This window comes from Passer montanus, unplaced genomic scaffold (assembly GCF_014805655.1).
Source record: "Passer montanus isolate IOZ18808 unplaced genomic scaffold, ASM1480565v1 scaffold42, whole genome shotgun sequence".
NCBI lineage: Eukaryota > Metazoa > Chordata > Aves > Passeriformes > Passeridae > Passer > Passer montanus.
Genome location: NW_024369041.1, coordinates 604,130 through 615,157, shown reverse-complemented (window position 1 = coordinate 615,157; position 11,028 = coordinate 604,130). Strand labels below are relative to the sequence as shown.

Genomic DNA, 11,028 nt, shown 5'->3' with positions numbered 1-11,028 from the left:
AACAATTTTTGCCTTCTCTTTCTGAATTTCCACCTTCCTTGGAGTATAGCAAGCTAGAGCCTGGAGGAAGATAGATGACTCTTTTAATTACTGCACATTATGTGATTTCAGAAGTGCTAACACAATTTAACCTCTGCATAAAATGTAAAATTGTACATTGGAAAGAAAAAAACAAACAATTACAAAATGTAACTTTATCTGCAGCTTACACTCTCTTTGAATAAATTTTTAAGGAAAGAAGATAAAATTCATAGACAGATGATGAAAACTGGCACTGAAAATAAGGTTCGAAATACTGCCAGAAGATTTATGAACTTGTCATTTTTCCTTTCTTCAGAGGAAGAGCAGTCTTGTTTAGGCTGTGACCAGGCCATGTCCAGATCCTTCAGAGAACATGCTGATAGTAACATGCCCATTCACAGCTGTTCTCATTCCAGCAATACTGAAGCACAAGGATGAAAACAGATATGAAGCCCAGAATAGCCCAAAATGATCCAGATTAACTGTCAGTCTGCTCACAGAGGTGAAAACAGCTCTGCAGTGTGAGAAACTTCTCTTGCATGGAGAAATACGTGTTGCAGCAAGCACATTTTAAAGTTATCTTTTCATAGAAGAGGTTTTATTCAGATTGCAGTCCCTTTTATGATGAATGGTTTTCCTTCATAGTCTAAAGGAACTAACTTATCTTTTTGTAAGCAGAAGTTTTATACAGTAATTTGCTAATGGTAATGGGAACCATATGAATTAGTCTGGATTAAATGTTAAATTGAATTTCTCTGAACTTTGCTAATACAGCTAATACTCATATTTTAAGTCAGTCATTAATTGCTTTACTTCTTTGAAGAATTTGCTGTACATAGGCTAGAAAAAGAGCAGTGTTGTCTATTGACTACAGCTAGAAATGACAGTCTAAGCCTGTTATTTGCTGATAAGGACTGATGTACTTTTTAAAATATCTTACCAGTGTACTTCTCTGCTTTTTTGTTTTTGAGTTGTTGCTTTTTTGGGGTTTTTGTCTGGGTTTTCTTGTGGGGGAGTTGGTTTGCTTGGTGTTATTACTTTTGTTTGTTTTCTGGTGCTGCCATTATAGATCTTCATGAAGTCATTGTGTTTTATACTTGTGTATTTGTTATAATTCATACAGTGGAAGAAGTTACACTGTTACAAGCATTTGTACAGGTATTGGGCTAATAGTAATGGGAGAAAGGCCAGGGAGAGGAAGGTGCCCTTTTTTTGAGCTGGCATGGTGTAGCAGATTTTTTAAAAGTTAAGCAGAAGACTCATTCTCGGAATTTGAGAGTTCTCAGATGTATATGCAACTTCAATACTGTGGGTCTTCCCTATCAACTTGTATGTCATAGAATCATTATCATTAACCAAAATCAGTGTTTAATTTAGATCAGAATTTTTGTAATCTACACTCTTCTTTTATTTTAAATAAATTAGAATATATTGTATCACAAAAAATTACATTCATGAGAGCCTGTCTGAAGGTACTGAGTACTCCCATTTTTTGTTTAGTTGTAGGTCATCCACAATCAACGCCCAAAAATTCAAACCATATTAATACATTAATATGAGGCATGTTTGTTTTAGCACCTGAAAGTAAATGCACATTCATACTGTCAAGTAATGGAATGAGCAGAGAAGGTTGCCATTTGGTTCTTGTTGAATAATTGTTCCTGAGTTATCTATTTCAAAGGCTGTATTGACATTTCTATACTGCTACACAAATATATGCTTCACTAAAATTCCAAATTTCCCCCCATTACTTTCATCCATCACAATTTAAAAATTCAGTGTACTTTAAATGATGATGTGAAGCTTGGATTTGATTTAGAAATAAAAATTGATATTTAGGCATATCACACCAAAGTTAGCTAGTAATTCTAGCTTCTCAAAGGGCATGTAAAAGCTTTAAGAATTTTTTAATGAACTCACTAAGGGAATTCTGCCATTTCTCCATGTAGTCACTCATGGATCTCAATAGAAGTTGATATAATAAAAGTTTTGGGGATTTCTTCCAAAAATCTTGGGAAAGTACTCATGAAAAATGTGACTTTAGTCTGATGCAAGAACGAAGTGGTGTTTGAGCATAGCAAATTATTTTGTTCAGTGGTTCCTCCATAGTTTAGATGTTGTCTAGCAGATGCCAGATAAATAAATTGGCTTTTCCTGGTGGTGGAGGAGGTAGATGTATGTTTGAACTTGATTCGTATTTTGGTTAGTCTGTTTTTCTTAATGAACTGAGTCATATTTTCAGCTCCATTATAGAGTGGGTTGTTGTTATTTTGTTTCCAAAAAAATTGAGGCAAACCCTTTTTTGGTGTACTGAAGATGCATTCCAAGGATCTCAGCCTTGGTCTCATTGAAGTTGCTGAAAAAGTTGTGGTTGAAATCATAAGAGGATTAAGCTCTCAACTAACACGGACTTCTACTCCTGAGAAGCCATCTCCTAGTTATTAAATTCTTAATGTACTGAATATTAAAACAGGAGAGAAGTGATTGCCTCAAACTATATCTGCAAGGCAGATAATACAGAAATAAAAAGAGCTTAATTGTGGGGAGGGTTGGAAAGAGGAAACATTCAGATAATAAATAATTTCCATTTCAGCAGAGGGGCACTGCAGCTCTCTTTTGCTCTGTTTCAAGTCACATTCCTGGGAGTGTGTAGGCTTCTCCAATCATTCTGCCTAATTTCTACTCCACCTCTTGGATGTACTTTCTTGCAGAAATGACTGGCTGCACACGGACACACCTGTATTTGGTTCATTATTGTAAGCAATTGCGGTTTTGCCACTGATGTATTTAGTAGATAAGTTTAAAAAATTCTGTTTATTTAGCTGATAATTGTAACCTGGGAAACAGGATCTGTTTGTTTGATTGTAAGCCAGGCTGCACTGAAAAGTTACCCTTAGGCCCTGACAGCTGAAGATTTCTAGGGCTGGGACTGTGGTGCAGTTCTGAGGCAGCTGTTCTTCAACATTTTTTCTGTGGGCATATGTATCTAAGTGGAACCTATAGCAAAAATGCACCAGTATTTTGTTTCTCACTTGAACTTGGGTAAAGTGTTATTGTATTTGCTTGTATTTTAAAACTACTGAGTCAGATTTATTGGTAAGAAGTACGAACCCTATAAAAACTACCACTGATGATATACTGAAGTACTATATTGAAACACTCACTATTCTCTTATCTCAAAAGTATGTGTTTATAGGCACCTGCCTCTAGGATAAATGATTTTGCCACTGCTCACATGAAGATTGTTATTAACTGTAGCATTTTTCCTCTTACTCTACTTATGTGACTTTTCTAGGTTGTTTGTTTTAGCTATCAGTTAAACACTCAGCATAGTTACAGTGTGTGAATCTGTCTTAAATTTGCCCAAGCTTTGCATGGCACAAAAAATCAGGAAATGAAAAACCAGACCTATATGTTTCTATTTCTATACATTTGGCTTGTCTCTTGACAGAGTAAAGGCAGGCTTCTTTATTTTGGTGCAGTTTCTTCAAAAGTCTCTCCAGCAGCTACAATTCTTTCATTATTCTGTGATTACAAGAAAGTCACCCATTTGTGTGTGGTGAGCCCATGCAGCTGGCATCAATATGCCAATATTCTTTTCCATACTTCTTTAAATCAAAGGACCATCTATCCTTTAGAGAAAGGTCCACTGACTTCTCTCAGTTTTGCTTTGTTTGGTAGGATGAGTAAATTCCTAGTTTTAAGTAAAAGAAAAAAAATTATTGCTTACTGTATTTTGTTGTTATAAACACCATAAGAATGAAACCTGCAGCTTTGAATGGGTTCACATATTTGTGAACTCAAAATCTGTAAGTTAATTTTATATTTTAGTTTCTAAGGAGATCAGGTCTGTGCTTACTGAATTTGCTGGCAGGAATCCAACTTGAGTCCTAGTAAAACACTCATGCCAACTGCGTGGGAATATCTGTATGTGTCTTAAAAATAATTACACATTGAAATAACCTTGCTGACCTTGCCTCTAAAGACTTACAGAATTCCAGTGGCATGTTTTATGGTACTGCAGAGGGGGAGAGGGAACAAACTAGAGCTTATTACCCACAACCTCTGACTGTTGCCCTTGGGATTCTAAGCCATTGGTAGCAACCGGGAAGAATTTAAGAATTAAGCTGCAGTATCAACTTGCCATTAGTTTTCTCATTAGCCAAGATTTCTAAAAACACAGAAATAGGGTACCTGAGAGGAGTTGGCTTATGCTAGGTGCTGATTTCAGTACCAATTTTCAAAAGCAGAAAATGAGATGCTTCACTTCACTGTCTAAACCTTCTAATATGTGTGAGTCAAATGTTTTTTCTTCTCAGAGTCCATAGGAGTAGTTGATAGGTTTTGATTGTGGCAGGTATGGTCTGATCTCTGTTTTCTGGCGACTTCCCAAACTGTTGAGAGGCCAAAGGCAACACTGGTGTTTAATTACAAGCAGCACAGATTGTGGACATAAAAAAGAATCAGCAGCAGGAAACCTGTAAGCTGTCAACCTTCTGTCAAGAAACAGGAAAGAATCCTCTGCATGGAAATTAAGTAGTTGATATGAATGTAGGAAATTTAGGTGCTCCTTAAATTGATTAATAGGAAAACCTGGAAGAGGGAAAAAAGAAGAATCAAGGGGTAAGAAAATACTGGAGGAGAAGAAAGATAGAGATATACCCTAAGATCAGCTCTTCCACATGTTTAGCTGTGAGCTGTTACCTGTGGGGAGTCTATACAGGGTAGGGTTTAAGATGGTAAAGAGAAAAGGTTTGTCCTTCTCTTTCCCTGCCTAGTAAAGCTGCAGGCTTCAGTTTCAACTTAAAGGACTAAAACTGTCTTCTTCCTTGAGTTGATCTAGTGTGGCTGGCTTATTTTCTGGAGTACTGAGATTTGTGCATAACTTGAATACTCTCCATTACAAAAATGAAAAAGTTATTGATCTTAAACCTTAAGAATTAAAATTTTGATGTTTATAGTCTTAATTCACATTGCACACACTGATCATATTCAGGAGGTTTTTGGGGGGCTTTTTTTTTGTTCATTTGAATAATTTTTCATGTTTTAGTACAACAGGTATGACATAACATTCCAGGTATATTTCTTGGTGCTACAAGTGTTCTTGTTGCTAAGGGTCAAAGCAAGCTTGTAACACATCATAATTCTTAAGCTTTTTCGTTTGTTTCAGGGTAAAGGACTTGGAAGAAAAAAAAAAAAGAAGTGTATCATAATGAAACTCTGAGAAAGCAACTATGTCTATAAGCCTAAAAATCTGGTGAGATCAATTTCCCATTCCATATTCTGTAATATAGATGTCTTGTGATTGCTGTGTGAATTTTTGTATAGTACTGTTTATATACTTGTGTTAGGTGATCCTACATAACCTTCATCCATTACTTAGTGGATATTTATAAAGATATCAAAGAATATTTTTGGCTTTGTTTTAGTTCAGACCTGCTTATCTGAAAGTGCTAAATGACTAACTGCAGTGAAATCTTTCAGACACAGATAAAAGATAATAATCTTTGCTGGTTGTTAATATATTTGCCCAGGTTAAGTATGTGAAATTGCTACTCAAGTGGCAACCTTCCCAGTTGGGATCAACTGTAGTAGCAAGGTCAGGTTGGAGGATTTCTGAAAGATGTCACCAATCAGTTGACCTAGTTAACAGATTCTTACAGAAACCTCATAGCACCAGTAGAGCATTTGAGCTCTGTAGCAGTGACAGTGAGAGAACTTCTGAAAAGGCTGTGAATAACCACGGATAGGAATCATGGCTAAAATGGATGTTGAATGTGTTGCAGTATTTTTTTCTCCTGATAGCCATACAAGTCTAATTCTTGAGCTCACAGCATTGTGTAGTTATTTTCAGTCATTCAAAATGCATTTAAAATTATACTATGCATTATTTACTAGATTAGTAAACACTGAGTGTTTGAATAGATGTTTGCCTGTATCAAGCAATTCAAGTATGTAAATATTTTCATTGCAAGCATAGAAGAGTAGGAAAACATACACTAGTAGTAGGAAACATACACTACTTCCCTATGTGTAGTGTATGTTTTTCACATACACTACACATAGGGAAGACATGTAAAGGGTTTTGGTCCAGAGAAGTAACTACAGTTTTATACCAGATGAAGGAGAAGTATCTTCTAGCATTGTATCTCGAAAAAGTCAAATGTACCTGAATTTAACCTAATGTTCCTTGTCAGGAAGCCAGAATTAACAAATTCCACAACTGTTCTTGCAGATAGGTTTGTGAAACCTTACTTCATGTACTAAAGTCAATATTTGTTTCAAAGTCCAAAGACCACCTGTACTGTAAACATCTATGAAACACTGCAGCAAAAACTCTTGGGTAATAGCTGTTTAAATGCATCAGTCTTTTTCCTAAGATACTGAGGAAATCCTGATGGTTTACACTGATAATGTCACAAGACACGGGAAAGCAGAAGATCCTACAGAACCCAAGCTGCTGAAAGCCAGCTGAAGCTCTCTAGCCAAATTGATACAAAGATCTCTGGCTGTAATGGGGTTTAGTCTGGGCAGGTGATCAGACCTGTCATTCGCAGTAAAGAGCCCTAACTACTCCCACAGAAAGAAACTGTGGCTGCCTGTGGATCTCATGTGTGATCACACCCCGTGCAATTGAAATTAAGGTTGTGCTTTGTTACATGTCAGATGATAGTCTTTCCCTAGCCAAACAACTGACCATAGCAGCTGGAAAAACATCCAGTAAAATATATAGATAGCTTTTTGTAAGGTTTAAGGGAGATAAACATACCTGTCTAAGGCATAATTTTAACAATGAATGGGTGAATTTACTACATTTACTATGGTGGCTTATGGGTAAAATGCTAAATATGTATGTTGTACACTGCTACATTTGCAAACTGAAACTTTTAATTGTGTGAGGTGAGTATGGAACAGGGCTGTATTTTCTCCCTTCTACCCTCTCATCATTTGGGAAGGATACAAAGAACTTGTGATTCTGTTGTAATAGGCCTTCACATAAGCATGTAACACAAACAAAAGCTTGTGCATTGCTCTACAGAGCTTACAACTTAAACAGGAAAATTGCCAAAGACTAAAGGCAGAACTAATTTTATACCAGTATGGTTTAACGCTGTTTAAATGAAGCAATAGTAACCAATCAGCAAATGGAATACTTTAAACTTTAACTAATCTAGCTATTTTTGCACCATTTTTGGTACAACAAGGGTTATTTATGAAAAATTATTAGAAAAAAAGACTTCTAAATTTATCATTATCTTGGGATTGAGACATGAACTGCTAGTACTTTTATTAGGTGAATAAATAGAAAATTAATTTGTATTCATTTCTGCTAATTTAAAGAAATAATTCTCCCAGTGAAATTAATGCCAAGATATATTTTAATAAAAGCCCAATTTAACTCCAGTGTAGCTTTAATTATTTCCTAAGAAATTAAAAGTTGCCACTTCATGTATAAAGGCCTGGCACATATTACTTTATAACATGGCCATGAACAACCTCTTCAAGTTGGTCCTGCTTTGAGCAGAAGGTTGGAGTAGAGACTGTCCAGCTTTAAACACTGTGATTCAGTGAGGCATTGGAATAGAGAATTTGAGGTCAAACAGATGCAAAAAGGACAAGCACCAGGCAGAGAAGCAAAATTATTCTCTGATATTGGTAATGGAAGAACCTGGAAACACTTCTTAGGTAATGGCAGGGATGGCAGCTGGGAGATGCAACACAGGACCTCTCTGAGGCTGATGTTACTGTGGAGTGAGTTACATAGAATACACAACAAGAAATCGCTCTGACTGGAATTGGTATTTACTCAAAAATTCATAAAAGCCCTCCAGAATGAAAGGGCTGAATTGCTCATGGTCATGTGCAGGAGGTCCCATAGCCCAGTCTGGAGAAGGTGAAAGGTGAGATGAAGGAATAAGTGCTGGGTGATAGACACCCATCCCAGGGCACACACTACCTTCTTTCCTGCTACAATCACAACCTTTTTTTTCCTGCTCTGCAGTATTTATTTTACCCCGAATGTTTATGTGCCAGTGAAATCTACACCTGCGTATTTGGGAGGCCTTGAGTCACTCTCATTTTCCAATAATACTAGATAGAGGCAAGAGTTTTGAAGCAGGTGGGGAGCAAGTTTTGAATTCCCCATGTTCAAACTCTATTGCTTTGATCAGGTTTGTCATTCTTCATGCAAAGGAAATAAACACATCTTAATAAACCTTCCTTATGTTAACTCTAAAAATAAACCAAAACAACCATTCCCCCTAACCAAAATGTAGAGGCTAAGTCAATGCTTTTCACCAACCAGCCAAAAAGCCCTAGAGGATATTCCCATGAGGCTTGCAAAATTTATTGCTCATTTTCAATAGGAAAAAAAGATGGACTGCAGTAATTCCTTGAAAACACATTATTTGTCTAATACAAACTACTAATAGTAAACAGCAAAAATGGACTAGTATTAAAGTTGTTTTTGTAGGCACCTGAAAAACTGTTTCCACAGGCATTAGATAGGAGTAAATTCCTTGCATGAAGTGAAAATAAAATAGCCAAGTAAGAAATTTAAATTATTGGCCTGTTAAACAATTAACTTGGTAAAATTATATGTGAAGATAAAGGTGAGAGAACAAAACAGAAGTATTTAGGAAAACATTTTCCTACGTGTTATTTGTACCCATGAGGTATTCCTGTGTATTGCTACGCTTAAACATGTTTTGGTTCTTTAGTGTAGTGGAATTGTAATTTTAAGTTATTGTAGTAAAAGTGTGTGATCTCTACATATCAAGTCATTATCTTTAACATGTGAAAGCTGTGATGAGAGAGAGAATTGCACAGCTTAAGAAATGGTCTTCCCATAACTGATTCTAGTAATGCAGAATTCTTCCAAGCTATTGATACAGTCCTCACTCAAATGAAAGCACCAGAAACTTACCATGGTGGGTGAAGCTGTAGGAAGGAAGGAGCCTGTACTGCTTGCTAGGAAAACTTGATTTTTCTGCAGCTGAAGTGAGGATGCCTAAGTCTTAGAGATACCTGCTTTCTTTGCCTGTCTGCTGTCCTAGTGTTTGTCTGTCATTTATTACCTCAAACTTGTTTCTCACTTCTACTGATGTCATTCACCCATGTACGCTCCATTTTCAGTGGTTTATAACCTGAATGGGATATAAGTAGTGACAAGAAGGGAGATGGGAATGCACAAGTAAAAGGAGAAAAAAAACAAGAAGAAAGGGAAAATGTGTTTTAACTAAATGGATATAAGCAAGACAAAATGAGGGAAGAGGAGAAAGGCAAATAAATGTAGAAAAGGAGAAAATGAGCAAGTAAAACAATCTGAATGAAAATGAGAGGTCTAGGGTCAAGACAATTTATCACTCATCTTTCTAGAGAATCACCGCCATCAATAGCAATGATTCATAACAGTTTCTGTCTGTTAAATCTTGTCCACTGATTTCCAGGGCTCTCTCAAGGCTGTGATAAATCTCTGCCTCTGGTAAGTCTTTGTTATATGAGGTAGAAGAGGGGTCGTCTTGCAGAACTGCTGTGAGTAAAAGCAGCAAAACTATAGGATGGTGCCAAATATGAAGACTCTTAAAGTCAATAGAAAGACTTACATTGCTATTCCAATTGAAATGGTGGTTTCAATTGACATTATAGACAATACAGAGAAATACAGAGGGCTGGTGCTGTCTTTACATCAGGTTTTTTCCTGTCTTTAGCCTCATTTGAAAGCACAGTAGTCATACTGATTTGGAAGATTTTATCAATAGGTATCTTCTGAGCAAAGATCATAGAATATGGTCAAAAGATAATACAATGATGGGCAATACATGAATTATAAAGAGATTCACAGAGAAACTTCATTAGGGCTCAATTCAGGTGAGTATGGCAATAAAGTTAATAGAAAATTTGGAATCCTGTTACATTGAGTGATGAGTCATTATCAATAAAATGGAATAAGGAAAAATGCTGATACCAATCATTCTCTTAGTGTCCTCCTTTTTTTTTTTCCTCATGGACAGGACTGCTATGCCAAAAAGACATGATGGTAAAGCACTATCTTACCTTTTTACAAATATTTAAAAAGTCAAATTGTCTGGGAAGAGAAGCCAAATTAAACATTACATAATCCTACAATGTTTAGCATTGGTCGTAGATGTCCTAGAAGAGAACATGCTGAGATGCTTCATGGCCATAAAGCAAATGTGTTGCTCTTGATAGTAAAAGCACAGCTGGAAGAAGCTCAAATTGGAGATTTTACACAAGTTAATGTGAAATACAGCTGGCAGCATTTCTGGAGTACTAGTACCAGAGAGGCTTTTTAATGAAGGGTGACCTCCAAAGTTCACAAGGACCAATTCATTTAACTAAACAGAAGCAAGTGCAAAAAGAAGTGTGAAAGCAAAGTAGACAATGGTCCTGCAAACTCATTCCTCATGTATGTCAATGCTTGTTCTCTTCAGCATTTTGAGAGCTTGTAGGTTTTTTTATTTTTACATGTGATAAGAGAATTGTGTGAGAGTCCTGCATTCTGCTGAAGTGTTACCTTAAAACCATGAATGTGAATTCCCAAACTACACTTTCTCTCCTTAAGTGGCACTGAAAACCAAGAAAAAGCAAAACCAGAAGCAAGAGATAGTGGAACTCACAGGCTAATGATAATCAGTCTTGTCTGCTTTTGCTGGATAATTGTTTGTAGAATCAGAAAGAGAAAGCTTAATACACGCAAAATAATTTTTTGCTTCATCCATTCCCTTTGTGTCTTTTGGTGCCTTCATAAGGAAGAAGAGGAAGAAGAAGAAGACATTGCATTTAAGAATGAGCATTTATCAATGATGTTATTTTACTTTAAAAGTTAATATAATTTTGAATGCTACAGATTAACTAGGTTTAATATGGGTAGTTACTCTTTGGTCTTTTTTTTTTTTTACAAATTCTATTTTTCTGGGTGGTGTTAATATGTAATTTATTCAGGCTGGGGTAGTATCTTCATGTCAGTGGGTTGACCACAGTTTA

The 11,028-nt window shown here is 36.2% G+C and overlaps 1 long non-coding RNA gene across 4 annotated transcripts; it reads left to right on the top strand.

Annotated features, from left to right (window-relative positions):
• Window positions 1-4,143: 4,143 nt before the first annotated feature.
• Window positions 4,144-11,017, top strand: LOC120507277. 4 transcript variants are annotated; one of them, XR_005628715.1, is made up of 5 exons: window positions 4,144-4,644; window positions 5,192-5,278; window positions 9,471-9,505; window positions 10,035-10,060; window positions 10,794-11,017. It is a non-coding gene; the product is annotated as an uncharacterized LOC120507277 (long non-coding RNA). The 4 variants fall into 4 exon arrangements; XR_005628716.1 differs by lacking the exon at window positions 9,471-9,505 and having other exon boundaries at window positions 10,798-11,013; XR_005628714.1 differs by lacking the exon at window positions 10,794-11,017 and having other exon boundaries at window positions 10,035-10,773.
• Window positions 11,018-11,028: the final 11 nt, after the last annotated feature.